Raw genomic sequence first — 9,384 nt, 5'->3', positions numbered from 1 at the left:
TACGGATACAGCACATATGCCACACACATACTATAACCACCTCACACCACACACCACATATATACCATGCCCACCTCACACACCCCACACATTTACCCCATATACACCACACACACTATTCCCACCTCATACACATACCCCATACACAGCACATGCATATCATACCTACCTCACACACACCATACACGTAACATAGCCACCTCACCCCACACACCACATATACACCATGCCCACCTCACACACTGCACATATTGACCCTATATACACCACACACACATCATTCCCACCTCACACACATACCCCATACACGCCACACACCACACACATACCCACTTCACACACCACATATATACCATGCCCACCTCACATATGCCACACACTTACCCATATATAGCACACACACTGCACACACACATCATACCCACCTCACACACACCATACACTTAACCCATATATTCTACACATGCACCACACCCATGTCATACCTACGTCACATACACTACACACATATCATACCCACCTGTCACACACCACAGACTTAACCCATATACACTACATACACACCACACACGTATCATACCTCACGCACACCACACACACCGCATAGACACCACACAGACACCACATACATATACCCACCCCACACACCACACACCATATATATGTCATGCCCACCTCACACATACCACACACTTAACCCATAAACACCACACACATCATACCCACCTCACACATACCACACACATATAACCACGTCACACACACCACACACGTATCATATCCACCATACACAACACATATACCCACCTCACACATACACCCCATACATACCACATGCATATTATAACCACCTCACACATATTGCGTATATACCATGCTCACCTCATACACACCATGCACTGAACACATATACACCACAGATACCACACACATATTATACCCACCTCACACACACCACACTGCACACTACATATACACCATGCCCACCTCACACATTGCACATATTGAACCCATATACACCACACTCACCACACACATACCCCATACACACCACATGCATATAACCCCCACACACGTCATGTATATACCATGCCCACCTCATACACACCACGCACTTAACCCATATACACCAGACACCACACACATATTAAACCCATGTCACAGACACCACACAACACCCCTTATACACCACACACATCATGTCCACCTCACAAACATCACACACATACTTTACACACATCATGCACTCTTCACATGTACCGCACACCACACATATACCCCATACACACCACACACACCTTATATACACACAACACACATACCACACTCACCGCATAATACCATACATACACCATATACATTTCATACACACCACACACCCCATACATGCCACACACACACAGACACTTCATAAATACCACATACACAGCAAACCACACTCGACATACATATTACATCACCTGTACAACACACTGCATTCCACCAGACAACTTATTCACACTACACAGATACCACACACACCACACAATGTCATACATACACACACCATACACACCTCATATACATGACACACATCCCATACACACCACATATACTACACACACCTCATACAACCACACAGTTACACCCCATACCTACCACACACCACAAACACTACACCATGCACATAAAGCATACGTACACACTCAACCCTTCCACACTATATCATACTGCACACTATCACATTGATATCACTCACACCACATACCACACACCATACACAGTACACTACACACACACACCACACCCTCCAGGACACCCTGCCACCATACACACACACAGCACACACTCCCTACTTCCCACACCACACACACTGTATCTCACGCACACACCACACAGCCCTGCCACACACCTTTGCATGCAAACTACTCGTTTTGCATTCAGACTACTCAAATGAAACCAAACAATTTAGTTTTTTCCCAAATTAATACTGCTTGTCTGCGCACCCCAGCTGTGCTGGCTGGCACATCCCCTGGTCCTGCCCTCCCTTGGGTCAGCACCCCCTCCTGTGTTTTGGGTGTCTCTGGCTGTGCCCTGTGGAGTGCTCATGTCTGGATCGCATGGGAAGCTGGCCCCTCTGCTCCAGTGGCTGCTTTCCTGGAGGAAACTGGCTTGTTTGCCACCTTTCCTGATGCCCAGAGCAGCGGCTGGTGCAGGAAGACCCACTTCCTTCCCTCGGTGTCTGCCCTTCCCCACGGGACATTTTGTCTCAGTTCTGACATCTCCCCAGCTAGAAGAGAGACCCTCAAAGACGAGCAGGTCAGTTTGATTATAATGCTGGTGAACAATCAGTGTGTTTTTGTAAAACAGTCAACCAGTACATACATCTTTAATAAAGTAAAATGTGCACAGCCCCGCTGTTCCCACCTCTTTTCCCTCCCCTCCCCAGAGGACATGGCTGACAGGCCATTTGGGGCTCCCCTTTTCTGTGTGCCTTTGTGTCTGTGTATGGGCTGGGGAGTGTGTGTGTATTCTGTAGCCATTTTGACAGAGCTGGAACTGGGATCTACACACGTGCGCTTGCTGTAGCTCACTTGCCATTTTCCCTCCAAAACAGGCCTTTAAGATCCCCCACTGTAGTGCGTGTTGTCCTGCCTCTTTAAAAATGTTGTCAACTCTTGCAGCATGCAAACTCTGCCATCATTTATTTAACCATTCTTTTATTTACGAGTACTTAGGTCATTTCCAGTTTTTTAAAAGATGCTGCGGTGAAAATCTTCAGCTGTCATTATTCATGTTGCTGTGGGAGAATGTGGTGGGAGGCGCCATGGGAGTGAGTGACCCCATGTGTGGCCAGGCTTTGTGAGGTTTTGACTCTGTCCTTCCCAATGTTCCTCCTACAGTGGCTGCCCCTAGGTGATGATGGCTCTGTGGGTGCCCACCATGGCCCACTGGAAGTGTGAGAGCGCAGGGAGCAACATGTTGGACCACAGGGTGAGGCCAGGCCCTGTCTCCCACGGCCAGGAGCGAGGACGTGGAGCTGCCCTAGGAGGGCTGTGTGCCCGAGTGCCAGGAGCTGGCTGCCCCGTGGCCAGAGATCCTCATGCCCGAGGAGCAGGAGTGCCACTACCTCAGCCTTGATGGGGACTCCAGCTTCGACTATGTGAATAACACCTCTGAGGAGAAGGACTACGACAAGAGCCTGCCTGAGGAAGAGGGCATCACCTATATATCTGCTACCGCCCCGAGGATGACAGCTACCTGGAGGGCATGGACTACAACTGGGAGGTGTACCTGGCCCACGGCATGCATCCTGTGGACACCGACGAGTGCCAGGAGGCGGTGGAGGAGTGGGTAGAGGGCAGACCCGGCGGACCTGCACCCTTACGGCCATGGGGCTGTGGGAAGCCAGGATTACCCGGACGGCCACCTGCCCATCCTGGAGGATGAGCCCTCTGTCCTGGAGGCCCATGACCAGGAAGAAGATGGCCACTACTGTCCCAGCAAATAGGGCTACCAGGATTGCTACCCCCTGGAGGCCAATGGGAACACCAGTGCCTCCCTCTACCACCTGAGGTGTGGGGTTGGGGACGTGGAGGACCAGGAGGAGGACATCAACCAGATCGTGGCCGAGATCAACATGAGCCTGAGCATGACCAGCATCACTAGCACCAGCGAGGCCAGTGATTCTGCAGAGGCCAGCCTGCCTGCCCAGCAAGACCAGCTGCAGCCCCAGCAGGCACAAAACGAGGCCCAAGTCACTGAACCTCCCTCCTGAGGCAAAGAACCGTAGAGACCCTCAGAGAGGCTTCAAGCCCAAGATCAGGACCCCAGAGGAGATGCTGAAGTGGCCCCACAAGCAGGTAGGACTCTGGCTGTCTCAGGGAAGGGAGCAGAGGGGCCCAAGAGCAAGAAATGTCCCGGTACAGCCCCCACATATGCTGAAGTGAGGCGGTGGGAGGGGTTGTGTGCCTTGCAGTTTTTTTTTTTTTGTTTTTTGTTTTTGTTTTTGCCTTGCGGTTCTAATGGTGGATGAGCTCTTCATTGGTCCAGTTGCCAGGCATGTTGTGTGCATGTTCCGGCCACTCTTATGCTCACCCCTCAGACTCAGGAGTAGAGTCTTGTTGAAGACTGATTGGCAACTAGTTTTTGGCAGAAGATGCCTCTCCTCCCACCTAGAAGTGGTTCGATATCTTCCCCACTGCCCTGGATCTGCTTGTGGTGGGGCAGTGTCTGTGGGAGAGCCCCTCAATCCTCAGGGGTGTACTTGTTCCAGCGAGGCAGTGGCAAAGATATGGCCAGTGGTGGGTGGCCTGGTGGCTGGGGTGGGGCCTGGAGTGTATTTCGTAGTGGATAGGTCTCTGAAAGCCCAGGGACCTTGGCCTGAAGGGCAGTTAGCTGTGAATAACTATTTGGAAAAGGATCCTGCAGATCTGATCTTACAGCATTGTTGCATAGGTGTATACATGCCATGGTGGTTTGCTGCCTCCATCTCCCTGTCACCAACATTAGGTATATCTCCTAATGAGAATGATGGTTTCCAGCTTCATCCACATCCCTGCAAAGAACATGAACTCATTCTTTTTTATGGCTGCATAGTATTCCATGGTGTATATGTGCCACATTTTCTTTATCTAGTCTATCTTTGATGGGCATTTGGGTTGGTTCCAAGTCTCTGCTATCGTAAACAGGGCCACAATGAACATATATGTGCATGTGTCTTTATAATAGATCGATTTATAATCCTTTGGGTATATACCCAGTATTGGGATCGCTAGGTCAAATACACAAGAAAAAAACAACCCCATCAAAAAGTGGATGAAAGATATGAACAGACACTTTTCAAAAGAAGACATTTATGAGGCCAGCAAACATATGAAAAAATGCTCCTCAGCACATCATTAGAGAAATGCAAATCAAAACCTCGTTGAGTTACCATATCATACCAGTTAGAATGGCGATCATTAAAAAAATTGTGACAACGGATGCTGGAGAGGATGTGGAGAAATAGGAACACTTTTACACTGTTGGTGAGAGTGTAAATTAGTTCAACCATTGTGGAAGACAGTGTGGTGATTCCTCAAGGATCTAGAAATTGAACTATATATATATATAATTCTTTAACATACATGATCTATATCTTAGAATGTAGAATATAATTCTTTAATATACATAATCTATATCTTAGAATATATTTATAAATACCTTAGACATAAGACATGCAAATATTTTCTTTTATTCTATGGATTGCCTTTCCACTCTTTTGAACATATTCTTTGATGCAAAAGAGTTTTAAATTTCAAATAAGTGTAATTTATCTACTTTCAATTTAGTTGCCTGTGTTTTTGGTGTTTCATCTAAGAAAGCTTTGCCAAATCCAATATTATGAACCTTTCCATTCTGTTTTCCTGTAAGACTTTAGTAGTATTAGCTATTGCATTTACCTCTTTGATCCAATTTGAGTTAATTTTTTGTAGAGGGTGTAAGGTAAGCATCTAACTTTTTCTTTGGCATATAGATATCCAGTTTATGCAGGATCACTTTTGTTCGAAATACTGTCTGCTTGGTCTGCTTGTTTTTGTTCCCCTAAAGTTTATATGTTAAACCCTAACCCCCTTGATAATGGTATTAAGAAGTGGGAGCTTGGAGAGGTGATTAGTTAGGTCATAAAAGTTTCATCCTCATAAATGGGATTTGTTCCTTTATAAAAGAGGCTGAGGCCAGGGACAGTGGCTCACTCCTGTAATTCCAGTATTTTGGGAGGCTGAGGTGGGTGGATCACCTGAGGTCAGGAGTTTGAGACCAGCCTGGCCAACATGGTGAAATTACATCTCTACTAAAAATACAAAATTAACTGGGCTTGGTGATGTGTGCCTGTAATGTCAGCTTCTCTAGAGCCTGAGGCAGGAGAATTGCTTAGAACCTGGGAGGCAGAGGTTGCAGTGAGCTGGGATAGCACCACTGCCCTCCATCTTGGGCGACAGAGGGAGACTGTCTTAAAAAAAAAAACGTAAAGAAGCCTGTTTGCCCATTCTGCCATGTGAGAACACAACACAAAGAAGGTGCCATCTATGAGGAATAGGCCCTCATCAGACACTGAGTATGCTGATGTCTTGATCTTGGACTCCTCAGGCTATAGAACTGTGAGCAATAAATCATGTTGTTTACAAATTGCCTAGTCCAAGTTATTTTGTTACAGAAGCCCAAATAGTTTAATACACAGTCCTTTCCTCATTGAATGTTAGTGCCTGTGTCAAAAATAAATATGATGATTTATTTTTGGAGTCTCTACTATATTCCATTGGTATATATGTGTATTTTCATGCCAGAACCACACTAATGTGATTATTGTAGCTTTGCAGTAAAATTTGAAATCAGAAAATATGAGGCATACAACTTTGTTCTTCTTTATCAAGATTATTTTGGCTACTCAGGGTCCCTTGAATTTCATAGGAATTTTTTGTACTTTTTTCTATTTCTGGAAAAAAAACTTTTGGGATTTGGATAGGGATGAATACTTTGGGTTGTATTGACATCTTAGCAATGTTACCTTTTCCACTTCACGAGCAAAGTTGTCTTTCCATTTATGTATATCTTTAATTTGTATCAGCAATGTTTTATAGTTTTCAATGTCTTAGTCTTTACGTCCTTGATTGTATTTATTATAAATACTTTATTATTTTCAATAAAGTTATTTTCTTGCTTTCTTTTTCAGATTCTTCAATGGTAGTGTATGGAAATGATTTTTTTTTCAGTCCCTGATGTAGCCATCCTAGCAACTGATTTTTATGTGGTAGTTTTTAAAAATCCTTCTACTTTGTTTAATTTATCTGTTAGTTCTAAAAAGTATTATGGGACAGAATTTTACCAGTAGGATACAGCACTGGGTAGAGTTGTGAGGCTCCCAATCCAGGCCCTAACTCTAAGACTATATTCCTAGACATACCTTGGGCCAAAAGGGAACCTACTGCCTTGAAGGAAAGACCCCATCCTGGCGGGATTTATCTCCTGCTAAGAGCCCTAGGGTCCAGAATAAACAGCAGTGATACCAAGGTAGTAAACTATGGGCCTTGAGCTCCTAGACATGCTGGCTTCAGGGGTAACCCAGCGTATTTGCAGCTGTGATGGCTATGGCAAAAGACTCCTGATGTCTGAGAAAAACAGAGGGAAAATTAAAGGGAACTTCATCTTGCACCTTAGGTGCCAGCTGGGCCACAGGGTGGCAGAGCGAAAAGTAGGCTCTTGGGGTCTCTGAGTCTAGGACTAGGCTCTTGGACAGCATTTCTGGACCTGCTTTGGGCCAGGGGACCCTCTTCCCATGTGTCAGGGGAGGGACCTGGTGAAAGGTGATTAGATTATGGCAGCAGATTTCCCCCATGCTGTTCTTATGATAGTGAGTGAGTTCTCATGAGATATGATAGTTTAAAAGTGTAGCACTTTCCTCATTCTCTTTCTCTCTTGCCACCATGTGAAACATCCCTTGCTTCCCCTTTGCTTTCCACCATGATTCTAAGTTTCCCGTGGCCAGTGCAGGGCATGTGGAACCGTGAGTCAATTAAACCTCTTTTCTTTATAAATTACCCAGTCTCAGGTAGTTCTTTATAGTAGTGTGAAAATGAACTAATACACCAGGCACACAGTAAGACAGACTTCACATTTTCTCATTTATTTGTGAGATGTACAAATCAAGACAGTGAACTAATAGAGAAGAAGACTAGAAAGTTGGTTATCAGAGGCTGGCAAGGATAGTAGAGGGTGAAGCGTATGTGGGGATGGTTAATGAGTAACAAAAAACAGAAAGAATGCAGAAGACTGGTCATTTACATTTACTTGGTTTTCTTGACTGGTCATTTACTTTTACTTGGTTACTGAACATATGGTCTGTTTTTCAGAATTCTTCCCAAGTTATATTAGCCAGTTTCAGTTTTTTTATTATTATTTTTTATTTTATAATACATCTGTGGGTGGTGTGGACTGGGAGTATCCTAGTCTTCCATGTTGCTGATGTCACTTTTCTCAAGTGAGTAGATTTAAATGCAATCCATAAATTGATGACTCTCAACTTGTCATCTCCAAGGAAGTCTTACTCTGAATCTCAAAGTCATATCCAATTGCCTTTCTGACATCTCATTTTCCAGTTAACTCATAATCTGCCTGATTGTCTTAAATTTACTCCTGCTACCTGCTTTCGCTGAAATTTTGCATTTCTAAAAATGTATAAAAATGAAATCATGCATTATATGTACTTTTTTTCTGTCTTCTCTCATTCAGCATAATTATTTTCAGATTAATCTATATTGTAGCATTCATTAATGATTTATTCCTTTTTTATTGCTTAGTAATAAGTATGAATATAACACATCCATTCACTTGATAGAAATTTGGGTTGTTTCCACTTTCTGGCTATTAAAGCAGTGAACATTAATATAGGAATCTTTGCATGAACATAGGCTTATATTGTTCTTGGCTAAACCCTTAAGAATGGAATGATTATATCATTTTTTAATCCAAAAAAAGCCTGCCAAACTTAAATAAAATAGTTGTATGATTCAGATATCTTATTACTTAGTCAGCTTTGATAGTTTGTGATTCTAGGAATTTTTTCATTTCATCTATGTTTTCTAATTTGTTGTTACACAATTGTTAGTTTTATTTCCTCATAACCCTTTTATTTATCTAAGGTTAGTAATAAAGTCCTCACTTTTATTTCCAGTTGCAGTAATTGAATATTTTGTCTCTCTCCATCTGTCTCTCCCCTTCCTTCTCTCTTTTTGCTCTCTCTACTTTTCTTGGTGAGTCTAACTATAAGTTTGTCAATCCTCCTCATCTTTACAAAGTACAAAGCATTATTTTGTTGATTTTTCTCTACATTTTTCTATTCTCCAATGTATTTACTTTCACTCCAGTCTTTACTGTTTCCTTCCTTCTGTTTACTTTGAGTTTAGTTGGCCTTTCTTTTTTATTTATTTATTTATTTTTAAATTATACTTTAAGTTCAGGCAGGGGTACATGTGCAGAATGTGCAGGTTTGTTACATAGGTAAACACATGCCGTAGTGGTTTGCTGCATCCATCCCCCACCCATCACCTACATTAGGTATTTCTCCTAATGTTATTGCTCCCCAATCCCCCCACCCCCTGCTAACCCTCCCCTATCCCCCACTCTCTGGCAGGCCCCAGTGTATGATGTTCCCCTCCCTGTGTCCATGTGTTCTCATTGTTCAGCACCCACTTATGAGTGAGAACATGCAGGTTTGGTTTTCTGTTCTTGTGTTAGTTTGCTGAGAATGATGGTTTTCAGCATCATCCATGTCCATGCAAAGGACATGAACTCAAATCGTTTTTTATGGCTGCATAGTATTCCATGGTGTATATGTACTGCATTTTCCCTGTCCAGTCTATCATC

The 9,384-nt window shown here is 43.6% G+C and overlaps 1 long non-coding RNA gene across 2 annotated transcripts in view; it reads left to right on the top strand.

The window, feature by feature from the left end:
- The window catches only part of LOC116532104, a 15,584-nt gene extending 6,463 nt beyond the window's left edge, over nucleotides 1-9,121 (top strand). Inside the window, exons 2-3 of one of the 2 annotated variants that reach the window (XR_004260716.1) lie at nucleotides 2,883-4,491; nucleotides 9,076-9,121. This is a non-coding gene — a long non-coding RNA (uncharacterized LOC116532104). Of the gene's footprint in view, nucleotides 1-2,882; nucleotides 4,501-9,075 lie in introns of those variants that run through there. The other variant, XR_004260717.1, reaches the window with a different exon arrangement.
- The last annotated feature ends 263 nt before the right edge of the window (nucleotides 9,122-9,384 follow it).

The sequence above is a fragment of the Sapajus apella genome, unplaced genomic scaffold (genome assembly GCF_009761245.1).
Source record: "Sapajus apella isolate SASKATOON/1434 unplaced genomic scaffold, GSC_monkey_1.0 scaffold74, whole genome shotgun sequence".
Classification (NCBI taxonomy): Eukaryota; Metazoa; Chordata; class Mammalia; order Primates; family Cebidae; genus Sapajus; species Sapajus apella.
This window is presented reverse-complemented; position numbering and strand designations above follow the sequence as displayed.